Below are 23,478 nucleotides of genomic sequence, written 5' to 3' on the forward strand. Positions count from 1 at the left end.
GTGTTCATTTGTGTGTGTTTTTATCTAGACTTGTCTTATAATTAAGAAGCCATTAGTTGAGACTCTAGAGTCACAGGAAAAGGAGAGTCAGAGCCAGGACAGAACACATTTTGTCTTGCAGTCTCCCCAATGTCCCTTTCCAGTAGTGGCCCCCAGTGTCCCTTGTCACTGGCTTCTGCTCTGTAGTGCAGGGATGGGTGATTCTGTGCTCTTTCACAAATCTGTAGAAACCAGTCAGCCAGTAATGGGCCTCATTGCCTGTTCTGCAGATGACACTTTGTGGTAGGAAAACCTGGTGAAAGACAACTGCTTATTTGGAAAATGCTAAAATCTGCTGGTGATAGATTGCCTTTCTCAGAAACCTGCCAGCCAGTTTCCTGGACCAGTTTACTGTCTGTCAGAGCTGCAGCCAATTTTTGCTGTTGTAGGATGGCTCAGCTAGTTAATAACTCTTGTGCCATACATTTCATTGAGCCCAGGATTAAACATCACATCAGTGTAAGATGTCACTTTTCCTGCCAGCTGCTGGCCATGTCCTCAGCATGGCCAGTCACATACAGTACATGTGATGTGCTGAACCTTCAGCAGCAGACAGGCAGAGAAGTGCAGGCATCAGGAGAAACACAGAGGCTTGAAAGAAAAATGCTCTTGTGTTGCTTGGCTGTGATACTTAATGCATGTAGCGTAGTGAAATCACTGGAGGTTGAACATGGCAGGAAGGAAAGCCAGAAAAATGATTTAGCTTAGTGAATCTGTTGGCCTCTCTATGACAATATAGACTACAAAAATAACCTGACACAGAGTCTGTGAACAGTAACTTCAGCTCTGAAGGCCACATGTACCCCTCTTTTCATGTGTGCCTGTAAGTCTACTGAGTTTGGGTGAGAACTACCTAGTTGTGTGTTTATATTTGACCAGGACTAATTATTTGAGAGAAAAAGCCCAAACTACTCGTGTTCTTCAATCTGTTGGCTGCAATAGTGACAGTGCATTTTTAGTTGCCTGTGTACATGCACAGAGAAGCATAATGCCCTTTTTTTCCCTAGTGTAAGGGTATTGTATGTATGATTTTGTTATATGAGTATATGCATGTGAGGAGTTCTGGCACACACCACAAATCTCCAAGTTCTCTATTAGGCTGTTCAGCTGGACATGATTTGCGACCTCAGAAGACTAGGTGCATGATACTCACTAGTGTTGGTGGTTGTTTAGAGGTCATAACTAAAGAATAAGGTTTATTAAGAACATCAAGAAAAATATTCTTTCCCTACTGCTCTCAGCCCATGGGCTTTCTCTGCTTCAAGCAAAACTAGTAGTAAACCAGCAGTAGCATAGGTAAAATCATGCTTGTATTTCTATGTCATTGCATTTTAGCTGAGGTGAAGAAGGTTGAGTTTCTGGAAACACTGATTTTCAATTTTCAAGATCAATTCCTAATACCTAGCATAGTTTTTGAGTTATTCCAGCATAGAATTATGTAATCATTTCAATTACAAAAGACCTTTAAGATCATCAAGTCCAACCATTATGTAACTCTACCAAGTCTGATGCTAGACCATGTTCTTTAGCACCACATCTCAGCATCTTTTAAAGACCTCCAGAGATGTGTATTCAACCACTTCTTTAGGGAACCTGTTCCAGTGTCTGAGAACACTTTCAGTGAAGAATTTTCATCTAATATCCAATTTAAACCTCCCCTGGTACGGCCTGGGACCATTTGCTCTCATCCCATCACTTGTTGCTAGGGAGAAGAGACTTACCCCCACCTCAAGACAACTTCCTTGCAGGGAGCTATAAAGAGCAATAAGGTCTCTCCTCAGCCTCATTTTCTCTAGACTGAAGAACCTATTCCCTCAGCCACTCCTTATAATACTTCACTGGTGCTATGTACAGGGGGATAATAACTTCCCTGGTCCTGCTTGTCACACTATTCCTGGTACACACCAGGATGCTCTTGGCCTTCTTGGTCACCTGAGCACATGCTGGCTCATATTCAGCTGGCTGTTGGTCGACACTCCCATGTGATGAAAAGAAAAGCCACTGTGAAAATATATGTTTAAGGAAGGGATGAATCCATGTTAAAGCAGCTGTAGAAAATGCATAGCACATTAAAAGAATACCATTAGAAAATGGCCTGGAATAGTATGGAAGTGCCTGACAAATGTGAGTCTGCCAACATGGAAGGACGTTTTTAATACATTATTTATAGATATTGCTTTACCACCACAAGCCATTGAGATCAAGGTCACCCAGTGAAGTTCTGGGCAATGGGTCAAGACTTGAGAGGCAATATTGATAACAGCAGCTGACAGTTTCTTGGATGCAGCTGCTATTTTTCTAAGCAGCAGCGTTTTCTAACTTCTAATGAACAATGGAAATCTGTTTGCTGTGAAACTGCTTGTGTCTGTCTTGGTCACAACTCATTAACTGTGGTCAGACCCAGGCTTGGTGTAACTGCTCTCCTTTCCTTCATCTTCCTGTAAATCAGCCAAGTAAATACCTCTAACAAATACAACAATTCTAGGTGGTTTGTTTTGTTTGTTTTGAAGTCCCCCAGGCCCTGCTTTTCCTCTCTCCCAGTTCTCTGCTAGTCATATTTTCTAATATTTTGAAGTTCCAAAGCTGAACACTTTCAGTGCACTGGAATCAACAACAATAAAATGTAAGCTGTGACTGAGGAAAACACAGATGGTCTCTGTGATTCCTAGCACAATGATTTCTCTGCATGCTTTTAGAAGTTTCTACTCCCTTTATAACCTGTTCTTCCTATTGATTGCTACTATTGTTCTGCCTATTGATTAGGTGGTTTTGCTTTGTTTTGATGGGGCTTTTTGTTTGTTGCTTTTTTTGGTGTTGTTTTGTTTGGTTCTTTTTTTTTTTTTTTCCTTAATGATATTTAACAGAATTTCTTCTCAGGGGAAGATGGAAAGAAAACCAATTTTGATCCCTGGAACTCACTTTGGTGGGATTTTGATGTCAAATCATATTCTTAGAAATGCCAGTTACATCTCATAAAGTGTGCTGTGAGATTCCCCCCCCCAAAATACTTTTGCCTGACAAGGCCTTCCTCTTGGCCATGTAGAAGCTTTCTTCAGGCGTCTTTCTTGGAAGCTCTTAACTCCTTATTACCTGCTTCTGTTCCTTCAGGGATCAGTTCTTATTGCCTGCCTAGTATATTGGTTTAGAGACAAAACCAGTTAGTAAATTGCTGATGGAAGGATTGATCAACATGTTATTAAATTACCTTTGTGCTTTTTTATCACATTCCGTTTGTGTGTTTCTCTTAATGTTACACTTAGGCTCGAGGTGAGGAGAAAGTTCTTAGGCTCGAGGTGAGGAGAAAGTTCTCAGGCTTGAGGTGAGGAGAAAATTCTTCACAGAGAGAGTTGTTAGCCATTGGAATGGGCTGCCCAGGGAGGTGGTGGAGTCACTGTCCCTGGAAGTGTTCAAGAGGGGATTGGACATGGCACTTGGTGCCATGGTTTAGTAGTCATGAGATCTTGGGTGACAGGTTGGACTTGATGGTCTTTGAGGTCTTTTCCAGCTTTACTGATTCTATGATTCTATGATTTTCAGTGGCACTGAAATGACCATGTTTATATGTTCATCTCATATTGGATAATGCACTTTCTTTTCCAGAAAAATCATGACATAAGTAATGATTTTCATTGAGGAAATCAGCAGCAAAACCAGGTGAACTCATCTTTAAGGAAGGTTCATGTTAACTTCTGAATGACTGGACTGAAAATTAGTTCAATGTCTTATTAAAAAAAAAAATCTTGGAAATATATTACCTCTTATATCACCCTATTTCCTTAAAAGACTTTGGAAGGACTTCATTCAAAGCAATAATCCCCAAAAGTAACCAGGGTAAAGTGAAAAATAGAAAGCTGAAATATGGGCATTACATCTGCCAGAGCTGCTGAGGTTCCATTAGCTGCCAGACGTTGTGGCATATTTTACTTTTAGTAATAGTGGTATAAATAATTCTTATTGAAATTGAAGGAGTTGCACTGAAATTAATCTGGCAGTCTGCAGACTTCCTCTCCTTCCTTTTCTCAAGCAATTTGGGTCACACAATGTATATACAATAATTAATTTAAACTAACATGAAACAGCCTATTTATCCTTGAAAAGATTCGGGATTAGAAGACTTCCAGTCCAATTTTCAGGAGGATTTCTGTCTATATGGCAAAACCAGTTGCAAAAATAAACTAAGACAGTAGAAAAAAGAAGAAACTCCACCATGTGGACTTTGAATAGCTGCTTTGTAAAGGTTTGGAACAGGAAGTTGGTTTATTATTTGATATTGGATTATTTCCCTGTATTAGCTAACAAAAATATATTTGGTAGTCTGTGATGGAGGATGCAGCTTTAATGGTCAAAAATGGCACATCTGTATTCTGCAGGCTTTGCTGTGTGTTGTGCTACTCATCAATCAGTGATTTTGTATTGCTGCAGATGAGATCAATACTTGTCACTTGTAAACTGTGGCTTCTAATCCAACATTTACATCCATTTTAATGGCTAGTAGCTATGTGCCTGTCTACAGAAGTGAGGGCTCTCTACTGGAGTAGTGTGGATCTGAAATTACCTGGCAGGAGTGAAGCATTGATTGTTTTGGTGCCACTGGGGTTCACTGGGAATTTAGTGTGGGGATGCTTCAGTTTCTCTGTGAAGACACAGGGTGGGTCCAGCCATATGTGTTGGGCCCAGATCCTTAGCTCTGATCATGAAAGACCACGAATGGCTCCCACAAAACTGCTCAGGTATATCTGCAGCAAGACCCAGCTTCTGAAGATGGTATCTCATTTGATTCTGCACAGTGCAAATTCCCATCTGGATGTGGCACTAGGTGTGGACCAACAGGGTAAAGTCTCTCTCTCTGTAGGGAATGATCAAGCTCAGGCCAACCTGAGGAATCTCAACATACATAAATCTATGGGACTTGATAATATGCATCTCAGAGTGTTGCTCTTTCCAGCTCAGGGGCCATTGGGTGATGAATGAAGGCACAAACCCCATTAGTGTATAGCAATGAGATTCCAGAAATCCGGAAAGCAGAGAATCTCCTCTCAGAAGTCCTTTATTGCTGTGTTGTCCTTAACAGCAGAAGTCCCAGAAGCCCTTAACAGATGAAGGAGCTAACAGAAGTAGAAGTCCTGAGCATATCCTTAGCAGCATCCCTAAACTGAAGCCCTAGACAATGCCCTAGAGAAGCCCTATTGCCCCAATCTGCTTTATTGCTCAGAGTGGCTCATTTTTATACTCTTTGCTATCAATTGTTTAACCAATAAAACCCAACCACATATATAAGCTAAAATCCTTTCTCAATAAGGTGCCAGCATGCCAAGGAGGTGGCTTGATCCACATGTTCCAATCAAAGGGTGCCAACGTGAAGATGCTGTTTTTGGCACACATGTAATGTTATTGTTTTGCTTTTTGCAGTGTGCAGTTGGCCAGCTAGAAAGTATTTTGCAACCCCATGCACACTGCACATGTCCAGCAGCTGCCCTCAGAACAGTGGCTGCAACACCAGAGTTCTGAAGGAACTGGCTGATGTAGTTGCCAAGTGGTAATATTTGAAAAATCCTGGCAGCCAGGTGAAGTCCCTGGAGACTGGGAGAAAGGAAACATTACTCCCAATCCTGGAAATTACCAACCTGACAACCTCATCTCTGTGCCTGGGAAGATCGCACAACAGATCCTCCTGGAAGCTGTACTGGAACATATGGGGAACAGGGAGGAGATTTGAGATAACCAGCATGGCTTCACCAAGGGCACGTGCTGCCTGAGCAGCCTAGTGGCTTTCTACAATGGTGTAACTACATCAGTGAACAAGGGACGACCAACAGATATCATCTGTCTGGACTTCTGTAAAGCCTTTGACAGAGTCCCCCCCAACACCCTTCTCTCTAAGCTGCAGAGATATAGATTTGAGGGGTGGATTGTCTGGTGGATAAGGAATTGGTTGGATGATTGCATAAAGGGTAGTTGTCAGTGGCTCGATGACCAGATGGAGACAGGTGACAATGGTGTCCCTCAAGTCTCTGTACTGGGAGCAGTGCTGTCCAGTATCTTTGTCAGTAATATAGAAAATGAGATTGAGTGCACACTCAGAAAGTTTGCAGATGATAACAAACTAAGTGGTGCAGCTGAAGGACAGAATTGCCATCCAGAGGGACCTGGTCAGGCTGAGGAGGTGGGCTGAGGAGAATTTAATGACATTTAATAAGACAAAGTGCAAAGTCCTGTGTCTAAGTCAGGGCACTTGTCAATATCAACAAGAGGCTGGGGGCTGATAAAATTGAGAGCAGCACTGCGGAGAAGAACTTAGGGATAGTTGTGGGTACTGATGGACAAGAATGTGGGTGAGAAGCTGGACATGAGCCAACAGTGTGCACTTGCAGCACTTTAATCTTTCATCCCTGGTCCACCTATAATAGCAGAACATGATTCATTCCTATGCCAAGGCAGATTTATTCTTGCTGGAGTATACATTCTGATGTGCTTTGTCCTGTCTATATGCAAATGCTTTGAATGATGATATTTCCATCTATACCCACCAGAGATTACTCTGTGGCTGATAGATTGTATCGTTAATGCATATTTTTTCCTAACAAATAATTCTGTGTGGTTTTACTTCCTTTCTTTTATTTTCTGTCTTTTCTTTTAATTGTGTCTGTCTCAAAATCTTTTCCTGTCTTTGTGCTTATTCTTGGATATTTTACCACTTATATTTGCTATAGCAGGAAAAAGATCACTCTGAGAGTGGATTTCCTAATGGAGTGAACATATATTCCCTATGCTTGTGGTGGAACAGCTAATGAATAAGTAGCTGATAAAATGTGTGCTATTCACTACTCATATTGTACCTAGTATGTTTATTTTTTTAAACCATTAATGGCTTTCCCACCAAACATGTTTCTTTTGCAGTTCTTATCACTCTCAGGGATCTTAAATGGAGACATGCCAGCTGCCGTGCAAAGGCAGGACAAGATGAAGGTCTTGTTCCCTACCACACTTGGAGGCAGGAGACCTCTGGTGTGAATGGCAAAGGTGAATAAAAGGAAAAATAGTTATGCCTTCCATTTACTGAGTCTAAGCTCTGATGTTCAGTCCGAGTCCAAATCTTTTACCTTATTTCACATTAAAGGTGTGACAGCAGATGATACCATTGCATTAACCGTGAGCTGCTTTCTGCAGTAAGTTGCTGGCAGGTCTGGGGTGACATGCATTTAAACACTAAACACAATGGCAATAGATAAATAGATACAGAAAATGTTAAAGCAGCAAGCCCTTAGAAAAGGTGAGTCCATGGTGCTGTTGAAGAATAGTTCCAGTTGGTTTGAGACGGACTGGCACATGGTTTAACTCGCAGTCTGACTGAGGGAAGGGGAATATCCTTTGCAATCAGCTGGACCCTCTGCAAGGGGCAAGCACTGTGACTGGAGTTCTTTTGTGTGACGGAGCTTCAGGTGAAGCAGAAGTACTCCTGGGTACATTTTCCATCAATACTGTAAGGTGTGGAGTAATGGGATTGGTCTAGATGCCAGGGACTAGATTCTAGCTAAAAGCAGATGGAGTTTTTTGCTTTATTTTTTTAAAGAGTTACGTTTAAGCTAGATAAATGGTGAATGTTTGTGCAATGGCTTATGTGATTAGCAGGATGGTTGCAAAGTCAAGACCATGAGAAAGTGAAAATAAGCCATCCATGTTGGATATGACAGAAGGAGGGATCTGGTGAAGAGTGTAAAGGATAGATAGCTGTGGTCAAAGCATCTAAACAACAGTGTTTGCGGTGGCATTCTGGAGAGAACTCGCCTGTGTTAGATTACATTATTCAGTGTCAGGCATTTCTGAAGGAGTGTGCAGGAGCTAGATACGGTGTGTGTGGAGTTTCAGCTCTGCAGTTTCATGGAAGGAGATAAAAAATCCAGATGTTAATCCTGGGACACAGACTCCAATAGTCACTGTGAGGCTAAACAGGCTGTTGTCAAAAGGGACATCTCACTGCATATTCATCCTGATTCCATTAGTTTTCATGAAGCCATGCTGCCAGCAGGGTTGATATCCATGCTGCAAGCCTGAGTGACAAGCAGAATAATGGAGTTGTATACAGAGACTGAGAAACCAAGTGGGGGAGGAGGAATTGCAGTGCTATTTTAACCACCCTGAACTTCAGCTGACAGCTAAACACCCGTGAGGAGATGTCAGAGAGACAGGCCCAGATTTTAGTCTGTAAAGGAAGAGACAAGCCTGGAGCAGAGAGAGGTCGCTAGGTCATCAGGATAGAGAGAGCAGATGAATTTGGATTGGTGGATAAAATTACTTGCATTTTTTTCTTACCTTTATCAGAATTCTTTCCAATATGTCAGTTGACACATTTCTGTTAGAGAATTGCTTCACACTCAGCATATTGCAGCAGATTGATCTTCATCAAGATCATGATGTGATGTCCTGTATCTGGAGATCTGAGCTTTGCTGGCCCCTCCTCTGAGTTTGCGATATTGTAAATTCATGCTTCATTTGCTCTTTTCCCTGATTCTGCTCTGTGTTTCCATGTTTTGGATTATTTCTCCTCTAAGAGATTAGCTGATCACTTTCCAGTGTGTGTTTTTTGATTTCTCCAAGGCCTCTGAATTATTTCTTGCCAACCTTGCGGCGATGTACGTGGCGCTTCTCATCATGCAAACAAAATGAAGTTTCTATGCCCTCATGGCGTGCACACCTCGCAGCACAGCCCTTGTGAGACAACCAGATAAACTGAATGATCACTGAAGATCATAAGATGTTTCTTTTTCATCACTAATGATCCTCTGAGTATTTCAGATTACGTAATCTCCTGTTTAGCCTGTTTGTTTTCTTCTAGTCTCTCTTTCCTTCCCATGTATACCTTATGAAGTTGTGTTTAATTCCTATCTCCTTGGTGGCAGCACATCTCGTGAAATTTGTGTAAAAGTTATGAGGAGTCAATGGCGTGTTTAAAGCCTCACAAGCAATTCACAATGCATTTATAGGGTAAGACAGTTGCATAAACAAGTGTCACAGATTGCTGCAAACATAGACTATATCCATATTATAAAAATTATCCTTTTACATTAATGGCTTAGAAAAGCTAAGAAAACATATTTAATACAAAGTGTGGCCTTTATCATTGAATAAAGGTACTTTATTTTTTTTGGCTCTTGACAACTCAAAACTATTCAAAAAGCTATTCAAAACAAATGACACTATTTGTGGAAATTCAATGAGCACTCTTTCGGAGCATCAGTAAAACGCTGTGCATTTGAGAGTGCATTTTTCTAATCAAATTTAAAATGGTGTTTCTGTTATGAAACTTCCAGCATCCTTTAAAAAAAAAAAAAGAAAAAAAAGGCATTTGGAATAAAAACTACCTTTAATTTAGTGCATTACTTTGATTGCATTTGATTGTTACAAACAAATAGTAGAGCCACTTAGGAATGGTGTGTTTGTAAACACTTCAGCAAACTATGGAAATGACATGTAAAGGGAAAATATGCAATAAACTATTCCAAAGTGTCCTCAAAAAAAACCCCTTTTCAGTGGGGAAAACGAGCATATTTTTGCTCTATTGGAATAAGATAGTGTTATTTTATGGACTAAAATCAAATGAAATTTTATAGAATGCAATTCCCCCTGGAATAAAACAGTGGGAATGGAGGAGCTATTTTTCTAATACACCGAAGAAAGGTTAAAAAGTCAATGAATTGAAGACCTTCTTCTTGGACAAACCTTGGAGTAAGAAACACCAGGGGAGTGTGTGTGAAAGCAAAAGACAATTTCTCCTCTGAATTACAAAATGTTTCCATTTTGATTAAGTCCATTCTCTAGTCTTGAATATTTTGCTGGGAGAAACTTTAACCAAAGTTGCAGAGAGTGGATAGCTCCCTTATTTGAATATTAGAATACATAGAATACATAGAATAAACCAGGTTGGAAGAGACCTTCAAGATCATCGCGTCCAACCTACCAACCAATCCAACACCACCTAAACAACTAACCCATGGCACCAAGCACCCCATCAAGTCTTCTCCTGAAAAGCTCCAATGATGGTGACACCACCACCTCCCCAGGTAGCCCATTCCAATTAGATTAATCCTCTGCCATTTATTAATGAATGTAACCAAAAAATGGTAAATCAATTCTCATTCTTGGTTGAATTTGTAGCTATTAAAGGTATTTATTAGTGTTTCCAGAAAGAAAACAGAGGTGTGCTGGGTTTGGTTCAATTGTTTTTGTGTAGGCTGATGAAAAACAATGTTCCAGTTGGAACAAGAGTGCAAATTTATGTGATGAAAGGGCTTTCTCCAGCCACACAGAGAAGCACAGATGCACAAGGGTGAGTGGGGGAATCTGGAGGACTTCCTGGCTCCGTTGTGTCTAGGGCTGTTTCTATGTACTCTTCTGGCTGGACCTGGAGACATGTTGCTGTGGCAGCCTTGATTTGGTTGGGCTACAGAGTTTGGTAACCCCTGTATACTGAGTATCCTGAGGAAATCATGGAATGCATATCTTACAGTGCTCTCTGTCAAATGTGTAGGGTTCTTCTGCTATTGAATGGACCATAGCTCTTCTCATGAAGGTGTTCACTGACAGTGAAAAAATCCCAGTGTGCCAACTCTAGTTGGAGAAGCTGGTGGAGTTCTTGCTACAAGCATTATATTAGTATAATTCAATGTATTGTGCTGATATATGTGTGTATATAGTATTGATAAATTGTGTATATTAATATTCTTTAATACATAGTACTGTATTTCATTCTATGTTTCTGAACTGTGTCAGAGTTAATATCCTGCTGCCTTACTATGCATTTATGCTCTCTCTGATTCTTTTTGGTGTGATCTGGAAGTAAAACACAACAATGGCAGCTGGCTGAGAGCCATACTGTTTTAGACATCTGAGGGTGAGTGCTTCCTCTGCCAAAGGAATAATGCTCTTTTGACCTCTCGGTGTACAAATAAGGTTCATATTTGCAAGCTGAGTAGACTGAGACAGAAAATCTTTCCTCAAACTAATTTACGTTCTTGCACAGATGCACACCTTTGCAGAGCACTGGGGTAGACTAAGGCAACCTCTATGTCTTGCATACATTCAGAGGTTCCAGTTATTTCTTCTTCCTCATGCCTGTCCCAACACTGCTAAAATGTCTCGGGAGCACTCAGAAACTGAATCTTTGGGTATATGATACTTCTGGTTAATGTAGCTGAATCTGAGGGAAAAGGCAAGATGAGTGGGAGGCTGGACCATGACAGTTTACATGCCTGTTCCTGACCCTGCCTGCTCATGGTTCGGCTAATCTGTCCCTGCATGTATTTTACAATTCAAATTACACAGACTAACTGCTCATATTTTTGGAAGGACCCTCACCTCCTGCAGTGAATGCCATGAAGACTTGCAGAGAAGTGGCCTTGCACTGCCCTATGTATATGAACATAAATATTATATATACAGAAAAGGATGATAACATCTTAGAACTGACCTTGGAAATTGCTTTTGTGTACTGTTGTGTTCTGCTTGGCTTTCATTCCATGCAGGTTCTGAGAGACAAAGGCAGCTCTCTGTTTTTAATTACTGTAAGTAGCTTGTAAGTAGCTGGGACAGCTTTTTGTGCAACCTGATTTGAATATATTCCAAGCTGCAGATAGACACCTATTTTAAAGGCACAGCATGCTCATCGTGGCTTTCTGCCAGTCAAACAGTTGTCACTTGCTAGACAGTCCTAAACAACTTCTGCTTCTTCCTTGATTTGCTGTCTAACTGATGAAAACGGCAGGGCTTCTCCCCTACCCCCTCCCCTTTCTTTTCTGCTGAACCAGTGTCACCACATGGCAGGAGAATTCAGCCACTGCTGCTCAGAACAAGGCACTGTTTGTGCTGCTGGCTCCAGGGCTTGGATAAAGACCCCCTGAAACCCAGTGAAGCTGATTATCAATGTAATTCCCCCCAAATCCTCCACTTTTTGCATCTCCTTGGGGTGGACATGGAGGTGTAGAGGCTTTAGTTGGGTTTATTTTGCTTTTTAAACTTTTGAAATCTCTCTATAGATGGGCAAAAATGCAAATCCAGATTTCTTTTCTTAACTCTGGGCAGTCAGACTGTGCATGGATTGTGTGAATATTATGGTCTGCCCTGGAACAGTAACACTCAGAGACCTAATGTGAAGCAAAGCTGACATGAGAAGTGCAGAGAACTTTATTTCGCCCCTTCCCCCCCTGTTTTTATTTCCATGGCACAGTGATGGGGGAGCTTTGCTACTGTATCAGATCAGCAGTGAAGCACCCAATGTAGTCAGTAACCCTAGAGATGACTCAGCTGAACCCCAGTACCTTTGTCTTCTCCTTTACCTCTTCTTGGACTCCCTGCTCACTTGCTGAGCTATAGGGTCCAAGTACTTTGAAGAAAGTCTTAGAAATATTTTCTTTGGACTACTGAAAATACTCTAATTTCTGGTTCCTGATTTGGAGACCTTGATGTTTTGGGATCTTTTATGACTTTATGTACAATTAAATACTTCTTTTCTTTGTCCAGTGGCTTTTTCTTAATTCAGCCAAAATTTGTCTGATGGCTATCTGGGTCAAAAGCACATAGCAGTATCAGTCCTGTGCTTTGTGGTTCCTGATGATTTGTGGTTGCTAGATTTTTTTTTTCATTTAAGTTTTCAAGCAAGCTTTGGACAGCCAGCTTTGGTAAACTTTTGACCCTGTCATGAACTAAAAAGATATTTGAATTCTGATGGTTGGGATTCTAAATATATCCTCAGTATTGCTTAAAATAAAATTATTTTTTTCCCTTGGAAATAGAAGTCTTCCTTATCTGGCCATCAGCACAGAGACTTTGCATGATACTTTTTATTGTCTCTTCTTTCTTTCTTGGCTTCACTTAGAATAGAATAGAATTAACCAGGCTGGAAGACACCTCTGAGATCACGAAGTCCAACCTATCATCCAACACTATCTAATCAACTAAACCATGGCACCAAGCACCCCAGCCAGTCTCTTCCTAAATGCCTCCAGTGATAGCGACTCCACCACCTCCCTGGGCAGCCCATTCCAATGGACAATCACTCTTTCTATGAAGAACTTCTTCCTAACATTCAGCCTAAACCTCCCCTGGCACAGCTCGAGACTGTGTGCTCTTGTTCTGGTGCTGGTTGCCTGGGAGAAGAAAGCAGACCCCTCCGGGCTACAACCTCCTTTCAGGTAGTTGTAGAGAGCAATAAGGTCCCCCCCGAGCCTCCTCTTCTCCAGGCTAAGCAACCCCAGTTCCCTCAGCCTCTCCTCCTAGGGCTTGTGCTCCAACCCCCTCACCAGCTTTGTTGACCTTCTCTGGACATGTTCCAGCAAGTCAACATCTTTCCTAAAGTGAGGGGCCCAGAACTGGACACAGGACTCAAGGTGTGGCCTAACCAGTGCTGAGTACAGGGGCAGAATGACCTCCCTGCTCCTGCTGGCCACACTATTACGCTTACTAATAAATAAGGAGAAGAAGAGGGAGAAGAAATATTTCCCTCCATTTCTCTTCTCTTGTACATTTTGTTTCTGGTGGAGTCCTTTAAAAGAGCTCAAGCTGCTGAAGGCAACTAGTCATGGGGCAAAACACTCTTGCCTCTCACATCCTTTTTCTTGTTTACTTTCACTGATTTTAGCTTTTAACTATGTCTTTTCCTAGGAAATTATTTGAAGAATGCAATAGGTTTTATTCAAAAAAATTATCTTCAATGATAATTCATTGCCTGCCAACAATGCCTTCCCTGTGTCTATGGTGTCCTGTGCATGGTATTCATGGTCCTGGGCCCCTCAGTTTAGGACAGATGTTGACTTGCTGGAACGAGTCCAGAGAAGAGCAACAAAGTTGGTGAGGGGTTTGGAACACAAGCCCTACGAGGAGAGGCTGAGGGAGCTGGGGTTGCTTAGCCTGGAGAAGAGGAGACTCAGGGGTGACCTTATTACTCTCTACAACTACCTGAAGGGAGGTTGTAGACAGACGGATGTTGGTCTTTTCTCCCAGGCGGCCAGTACCAGAACAAGAGGACACAGTCTCAGGCTGCGCCAGGGGAGGTTCAGGCTAGATGTTAGGAAAAAGTTCTATACAGAAAGAGTGATTGCACATTGGAATGGGCTGCCTGGGGAGGTGGTGGAGTTGCCATCACTGGAGGTTTTCAGGAGAAGACTTGATGGGGTGCTTGGTGCCGTGGGTTAGTTGTTTGGGTGGTGTTGGATTGGTTGATGGGTTGGACGCGATGATCTTGAAGGTCTCTTCCAACCTGGTTTATTCTATGTATTCTATGTTGCTGGTTTGGACAATTAAGGAAATGAGAAAACATGGACATAGGATAATCTATAGTCCTTCCTATATAATATCAGTTATATTTTTTAGCATTTCTATTTGTTTAGCTTGCTTTCTGCTTCGCTCTCTAAGTTCCAAACATTAAGGTTGTGTATTTTTAACCTTTTCCATTTTTTCTACTTCTATTAGTAAAATAGATGTTATCCATCAAAATCTACTCTGCCCCTCTGTCTTGCTGTCTCATGAGGCCACCACATGATTAGAAGTGTCTTTAATATATTCTATGACAGCATGTGTCTAATGACAGAAATTCTCTCTATGCTTAATGTTTATGCAGTTCAAATATGTTTAAACAGCTACTTTTCTTTCCATCTTTGTCAAATGTTTGCCCTCAACTTTTTCATCTTTTTTTCTTGTAAGGCAAGTTTTCCAGGGCCTATGTCTTTGTGTTGGTTTCTGGCTTTCTCTCAGAAGTCACAATCTGTCAATGCTAGAGCTAGTCAAGAATTTTCCAGTGAAAACCCTTCTTTGTCTTATTCTCTAATTGAAAAGTAATTTTTGTAAAATTGAAGACAAATCTCTTGCAGAAGGGATTTGCTCCCCCAGCACCCAGACATATTTTAAGTTGTTATGGTCTGAATAGACAAGCCCTATGAGGAGAGGCTGAGGGAGCTGGGGTTGCTTAGCTTGGAGAAGAGGAGGCTCAGGGGAGACCTTATTGCTCTCTACAAATACCTGAAAGGAGGTTGCAGACAGGTGGGGGTTGGTCTCTTCTCCCAGGCAACCAGCACCAGAACAAGAGGACACAGTCTCAAGCTGCACCAGGGGAGGTTTAGACTGGATGTTAGGAAGAAATTCTTCACAGAGAGAGTGATTGGCCATTGGAATGGGCTGCCTGGGCAGATGGTGGAATCACCATCACTGAAGGTGTTTTAAGAAGAGACTGGCTGGGGTGCTTGGTGCCATGGTTTAGTTGATTAGATAGTGTTGGATGATAGGTTGGACTTCATAATCTCAAAGGTCTCTTCCAACCTGGTCTATTCTATTCTATTCTATTCTATTCTATTCTATTCTATTCTATTCTATTCTATTCTATTCTATTCTATTCTAAAACCAAATGTATGCTTCTTGCTCCTGCTTAACTGAGCAAAATACCTAAGCTATTCTTAAAATATTTTTTTGCAGAAGAGTTTGGACACTACTCATATGGCAGCATTTCATATGTCTGAAATCCTGCTGAAAATCCCAGCAGTGGAAAACGATGGAAGATCATGGGACATATACAGCGGCCGAGGCTTCCTTCTGCAGGAAAAAGAAAGCCCAACCATTATGTATAGTAGCTAGTAAGGAAGAAAAGTATATTTGTCAAACTAAAATGAATAATGAACATTGGCTTCCCATTGGCAACATTATGGAGTAGTTACAATCCAGGCAGACGTAGGTGTTCCCTAGTTTCAAACTCAGAAATGTTCTGAACAGCTTCTCACTGCTGCAGGTCAGCAGCAGGTTGATTCTTTACTATTATTACTAATTTCCCAGAAAGATGCACTTAATTAAGCTGCCTGCCACCATCACATGAATTTTAAGGCAAACTGCTAATGTGAGCTATTTATTCCATGCACAATTGAACACACTGCCAATACTGCCTATAATAATACAAAAATGTTGTTGTGATTACTAAGTGTGTGTGGTAAAAGACTGAAGACATTTTGTCACTTGGCACCCGTGGAGTTTAAAATATGTTGGCTAGGAATTAGCATTGAAAAAAAAGGAAACTACAAGAAAAAGAATAATTGTCACCGAAATATCTCACCACTCCTAAACATGTTGTGTTGAAGCAGGGCAGCTGAAGCAGGGTGATTGTTTCAGCTGGTTCTAGCAACTCTCTCCAGGAACTGTGTTTTCTGTTGTTCCCTCTTTCACCTATATTGGGCTTAGATATGTATTTACTGCAAGACAGGGGAAGAAAGCTGGAGGATCGAAATTCAAAGCCTTAGGATCAACAATAACAAATTGTCAATTGTATTGCAATGGATTTATTCAAAAATCCCTTCACATATACAAAACTCCTTGAGTGAGTGCATTATCTCCTGGTATGTAGAAATGTATTTTGCCATTGCTCAGCCAACACTAATGTATTTATTATTCATCTGATACTAGACCAGGCTTTAGGCTGTGTAATGCTTTCTTCACCGTTCCATTGTTTATTTGCTTTAATGAATACCCATGAGCCAGAGTCTGAATGCAGACCTGTTGTTTTACTCATGCTTGGCAGGAAAGACTTCAAAAGAACATGTCTGTCTTTTTTCCCCCAAGATGTTAAACTCCTAACTGGAGGTTATTTAAATGGCAATATTATTTCTTCTCCATTTTTCCAGTTATTCATGTGCGAAGATATTGGATCACTTAAGACTTTGCCAAATGAACCTTTTCTAACATTACTTTATATCGTGTTGGTAACGCAAACTCAGGCACTGTGAAAATCTGAGTTCACTGCTGCTTCAGTTCACTCCAGAAAATGAAGACACCTGATCATTGCTAGCCTTGTCCACAAATTAATACATTTGGAATGAATTAATATCTTTGAAAATAATGCCTTAAAAAAATCAGCAGTTCAACAGGATGTTCATGTATGATGTTGGAGGTACAAAGGCCGATCTGTCCCTTAGAAACCAAAGCAGGGAATACCAAAACGTGAAAACAGAATTATTTTACCTCTATCTCATTCCAGTGAAAGACAGAATGGGGTATTTTGTACACCATTCCATAGTCATCCAGTGGAAAAAATGCAAGAAAACCTAATTCCTCATGTTATACCTAATGAAATTCAGCCCATTGCCTTCACACAAGAAAATAAGAAAAAAAACGAAAAAGAAAAATTTTCATCATGCTCCAAAATACTAAAATTGGAAGTAAAATTCTGGAGAAATAGATGTGTAATAAATAGGTGACAGTATAGCATGGTACAAAACTAAAGCAAAGGTATGACACTATCAACAAAAGAAAACAAACAAATACAGTCTCAAGCTGTGCCAGGGGAGGTTTAGGCTGGATGTTTGTAAGAAGTTCTTCACACAAAGAATGATTGGCCATTGGAATGGGCTGCCCAGGGAGGTGTTGGAGTCACCATCCCTGGAGGTGTTTAGGAGGAGACTGGATGGGGCACTTGGTGCCATGGTTTAGTTTAGATGGTGTTGGGTGATAGGTTGGACTTGATGATCTTTAAGGTCTTTTTCAGTCTGGTTAATTCTATTCTATTCTAAAAGCATCTTTCCAAACCAATCAGTTAATGAAACCAGCCATTTGGATAAATGACTTAGTGATGCTGCCTAATTCAGTCTTTCACTTGATCTGATCTCTAGCCAAAAGTGGGAAAACAGATCAGGGCACTCAAATGGTCCCTTTCTACCAAACTGATCCTTGAATCTGCCTCTTGGTATTGGCTAGACTAGGCACCAGCTCCCTGCTAAGGCTGTAACTCCTGGTCTGGACTCAGCTGGAGCCAGGCAAACCTGCTTGCAGAAGGAACCCTGCCCCTAAGCAAGAGAGTAGCAAGGGAAAATTTGGCTTTTTCCCATCTGGGGCTTACTGAAAAAGAATATATGGCCACCATTTTAACTTTCTGTTTCTTGTGTAGTTTGACTGGCTGGGCTCATGGTTGGGGATTGAGTGTATTGGTTTTGTGTGAACAGCTGAAATTTCTGAGGTTGGCCTATATCCAGCTACAAAGAGCTTAAAATGAAATGCAGAGAGATCAGTGGGAGAATGGAAAAATCATGCTGTATAAGTCAGAACACATTCACTCTCCATGAAATTAAGGCTAATGATAACGGACTTGCATATTGGTAGGAACAATAGAGTTTATTTGCAGCGTGTTAAGTTTCTCTTCTTGTAATGCTACAGTGTATACAGGCATATAAGTGTGGTAAAGTGACATGAGCCAGACCAAACCTTGATAGGTGTGTGAATTCTGCCAAAAAACTTCAGTATGACAACTGGAAAATGTAGAGGACAAAACTGAATAGAATGAAACAATCAGTGGAGAAAGCAGTACCAGAGCTGCCCTGGCCATGGAATTAGAATTGTTTCAGCTGGAAAACGCCTCTATGATCATCAAGTCCACCTGCTCCGTAGCACAAAAGCAGATTATGCAAGAGCTCCCATGTTAATGTTCCTATTGGCTCGAATTCTATATGTTTGGTTACTGCAAAAAATCCTTCTGAAGTCAGTCTTCTATTAAGCCAAGAGGCAGGTAATAATAATAACAATTAATAATGTAAACTGATGCTATCTATATATCCTTAGGGCAATGATCTCCCTGCCTACATTTTTACTAAAATACATAGGGGATTGCTCTCTGGCCCTGAGGTTAGAGCATGACTTATGTCCAGAGAGCTAAATGTTTGTTCCTAAAACAGGCTGACTGCATCTGGGCTGCCTGTTGGCCCTGGCCTTGAACCTGGGCTAACCCATGACCCATCACCAAGCATGGCTCTTGTACAGGACTTCAACATATCTGGTTCACTCAGGCTTTTTGAGGAGTAGCAGGATAGAGGATCATCTCCAGCTGGCCTTGGCTGGTTTTCAGGTGTAAAGCAAAGCAGCTATGTATGCTTTTCCAAAAGCATCATAGAATCTTTTCAAATACTAGTTTCTCAACAAGAAAAATGGAAAGTATTGAACACAGTGTAAAATGAGTTCAGCTCATGAATGATTTTTTGAGGAAACTACTGAGACTTTTTTTTCCCCCCGAAAACATTTTTCTTGGATCTCTGAGCCTAAGTGAGTGTGGTGGGTGAGACCCTGAGCCTTGCTTTGCACTTCTCAGGTGTTTGATATTTTTTTTCAGTGACTCTCCAATGCAAAAATGCATAAGCAAATTCTTCATCTGGGGCCAGAAACAAGGTATCCCTTCAAAACAGAGGCTCTGCTGCTAGGCAGAGCAGTCAGGCTCTGCTTGTCTTAGTTTTTATGCTCACTTGCCTCATAAGGATGAGCCATTGCAAGAAATGGAAGTATTCTGATCCCAGCTCAGTCTCGGCTGCCTCTTGTGATATGACAGCAATCACATCAAGTCCCCTTAGGCTGAGAAGAGCCTCAGAATGGTTTTTAACTCCCTGTGTGAATGCTGTACTTAAGAAATTATTTCATGAATGTTGGGAGTAGCAGAAGTATGCCTTCATGATGAGCTTTTGGATTGAAATGTCTGAGTGAATTAATGAGAAATCCAAATGCGCCAGGCCAGTTTGGTCTCTGAAGTGGCATTTGAGAGTCTCTGCTCAGGTGTGTAGGGAGTTCAGGAGTCAAAGTGGAGAAATCAATTACTTTAAGGCACTTCCAAGGATTAGGAGATATCTGAGAAGAACTCCTCAGAATTCAGAGTATCACAGTATCACTAAGGTTGGAAGAGACCTCGAGTATCATCAAGGATCCAACCTGTCTCCACAGACCTCATGACTAGACCATGGCACCAAGTGCCATGTCCAATCTCCTTTTGAACACCTCCAGGGACGGTGACTCCACCACCTCCCTGGGCAGCCCGTTCCAATGACGAACGACTCGCTCAGTGAAGAGCTTTCTCCTCACTTCGAGTCTAAACCTCCCCTGGCGCAGCTTGAGACTGTGTCCTCTTGTTCTGGTGCTGGTTGCCTGGGAGAAGAGACCAACCCCTTCCTGGCTACAAACACCTTTCAGGTAGTTGTAGAGGGCAATGAGGTCACTCCTGGGCCTCCTCTTCTCCAGGCTAAACAATCCCAGCTCCCTCAGCCTCTCCTCATAGGGCTTGTGCTCAAGCCTCTCACCAGCCTTGTTGCCCTTCTCTGGACACGTTCAAGTGTCTCGATGTCCTTCTTAAACTGAGAGGCCCAGAACTGGACACAGTACTCAAGGTGTGGCCTAACCAATGCAGAGTACAGGGGCACAATGACTTCCCTGCTCCTGCTGGCCACACTATTCCTCTCCAAAAATGAGGGTCCCAGTTACTCTCAGGCCAAATTGAGGCAGAATTTAAGTCAATCAATTTAAATCAATCTCCAAATTTTTCTTGGTGTTTTTTTTTCTTTTCTTGCCTGTTCTTATATTTTGCCTTCCAAAAAGACTTTTTCTTAATGCACAAAGAACAATGCAAGGTTTTTACCCCAGTAACTTAAGGGAAATAAAGAGACCTGAATGTTGCCAGCAATGTCTTGGAGATATTCCCAAGGTTCATCACAGCCATAAGAACAGCAAATTCCCAGGGCTGGACGCCGTGGGTGAGACTATCACACTTGTCACCATTTTGTAATGGGTAACAGGACTGGCATTGCATTGAATCACTTACTGCAGCAGGCAGCACCCCAGTGTTTTTCTGGGGGTGTTGGGAGGGAACTGCTCTAGGGTACATCACTGTTTGACTGACTTTGGATGTCTTTCCCCAGAGAACAAGATGGTGTTTTGATAATGACTATGGCTTTGCATACGGCCAACAAATTTCGATGAATAAGCTTCATGAAATTGGATCCATCTAAAAAGCTTCTTCAAAAGTTTTTTTGTGAGAGTCAAGATATTCTGTGTGAAACAAGGACAAATCATTTAACATGTTTTGGTTCTTTATCCTCAGCCTAGATGGAAGCTTCAGAAAAATGAAAAGGACACCTTTAAATGAGTGCTAGCCATTTTCTATTGACCTCTAGATATTTCAGTACTGCTTTGGAAAAGTAATAATAACTATTTTTTATGATTTCTTTCTCAAGTGGCTTTTTATTTAAACAGATGCTTTCATTTGTAAGATGGAAATCTTTATTTTCAATAAATGCCAGGCTCTAGTGAAGAGAAAATGCAAATCTCAAATCACTCATCTCCTCTTTCTTGCAAACACAAAAATCTTTTGTTCCTAAACAGAAATTAAGTGGTAGAGAAAAAAATCCCAACCTCATGACTTGAAAGGAAATGTGGCAATACTTATCAAGCTCTCCCTCTCTTTCCTTAGTATTTAGAAGGCTCAATTATGTTTTCTTGTTGGCATTAAGATTCTTAATTATGCAGTTGTCTGCTTACTTTGAATAACTGAAAAACCGTGCCAGAAAAAGGAGCAGAGAGAGAAAGAGAGAGAGAAGATATAAGCTCGTTACCTCTTGCAAACTGCTAATCATTGTAAATGGCCACAGAGGCCAAAGGAGGCTGCAGAAAATTACTATCAAGCGTGAAGGAATAAAAAAATACCCTAGACTATATTATTGAAGAAACGACAACAACAACAAAAGGTAAAGAAATCTTCATGGTACTAAAGCAACTAGACTGGAAAGAGTAATGGAAATGAAGCACAGTGAGGGGTCCTGGTAAGTCCTGTAAGCAAAAAAACGTAAATAAAGGGAAATAGGAAGTGCTGAAAGAAATGGATTTTATCATTATGTTCTGAATACGCCTCCAAAACATGTCTCTGTATCAAAGAGTGCTGTTGGTCTTTTATTAGCAGGGCTCATTTTTATTTGTTTTCTTTTTTTATTTTTTTTTTTTTTTTTGTTGTTGTTGTTGTTTTTCTTTTTCCTTTTTAGTGTCACCTCCCCATCTATTCCTCCTCTCCTTCCTTTGCTGGCTGTGAGCTGCAACATGGAGAAAAGCTCTGCTTCTCAAACCAGCTGGCAGTGAGCCCCTCTGCTGAGTCAAACAGACAGAAACCACCCAGCTGGCCACCTTGGAGAGGATGGCAGTGACTTTCAGCTCTAGCTTTGACCTCCATCTCAAATTCTTTGCCCAGAGCCATGCTCTTGAGGATGGATCAATGGCAAGGATCACAAAAAGGGCTTGGTTGGATGCAGATAGAAAGCTCCAGGCACTGAAAGTAATATCAAAGTAGCAGCTTTTGCAGGCCCTGTTTCATGAATTCTTCACAATGCTGGCCCCAGCGGTCCCAGAGCCATTTAAGGGGTTTATTGCTTGCTTGGCAGGCCAGGTTAAAGCTGTGTTGCTACCAAGTGAATTATGTGCTAAATATTAGCAAAGTAGCTAAGAAAGTGTTTCCTCTCTCTTTTTACCTCTATCAATATCAAAGATAAAAGTAAGTCACTGGATGGGAATATAGCTCCTAGAGTTCAACAAAGAGACCTGCTGAATCAGAAGAGTGTTATTTAAGGACATATTTCAGAAGAAAGAAAAAAGAAGTATCTGCTCAAACAAAAGAAAAATAACTTTGTTTTGCTACAGAACAATTTAGAAAAAGAGGCTTAGATTGCAGAGAAATTGTGTCATGCAGCCTGAGATATTTTTTTCCCCTGGCTGTGTTTGTATCTTTTTATGTTTAGAAGTAGCTTACATTCGGGACAGTGTTTTGATTAGATTCCAGTTTTGAACATGCTAGGCTGATGTAAATTCATGTAAACAATAATCAATGTCCTCAAAACCACAAAAGACACATTTCCATTGTTAAAAAAAAAAAATCCACTTGAAAATGTACATCAGAATTTATGTTAACAGTTAGCTAAGTTTCCAGAGGGAGTTCCTTCTATTCCATATCCAAATCTTTGTGTGTAAAGGTGCTGCTAATGCATATGAAAACTAGAAATAGCCACTGGTTTGGGCACAGTGGGAAGACATAGTAATCTTAGCTTTTTATGAGAATTCATTGGATCACTTTTGTGTTTTAAGAAGGAATTTGTTTGTTCAAAAACAGCCTTACCAGCTTTTACACAAAGTTTCAGCCCAGTCAGTTTCTGACTTGGACTCAGCTTAAGGCAGCAATGGGTTGCATAAGACTCTTAGCTCAGCCTCTACTTAGCATCTGTGCTACCCTCCTGATGGTGCCAAATCCTGTTGATCCTGGATAATTCTCTATTTAAAATCCTGGATGTGCAAAACATGACTCCAGCCAATGCAAAAGTCTCCTATTCCTTCCTCCTGCTACCCCCAAAGTGGCTTTATTACTGTATCTCATGGCTGCTGGGACTGGTGCACAGATGATGGGTGAGTGGTCCCCTGTGAAGAGGTGTCATTAACTCTCCATGGTGTCATTTTGAATGGGGGTGTGTATGTGGGTCCCATGTGAGACTAATTTCTGCTGTGAAGAAGGAATTTTCTGAATTTTTTTTTTTTTTTTTAACTCTATAGGAGTTAGATATATAGGAAATACATTTGCCTTCCATGCTTATCATGGAAAAACAAGGTTTTAAGTTGTAGGTTAGGAGAAGAGCTTTC

This window comes from Dryobates pubescens, chromosome 9, assembly GCF_014839835.1.
Source record: "Dryobates pubescens isolate bDryPub1 chromosome 9, bDryPub1.pri, whole genome shotgun sequence".
NCBI lineage: Eukaryota > Metazoa > Chordata > Aves > Piciformes > Picidae > Dryobates > Dryobates pubescens.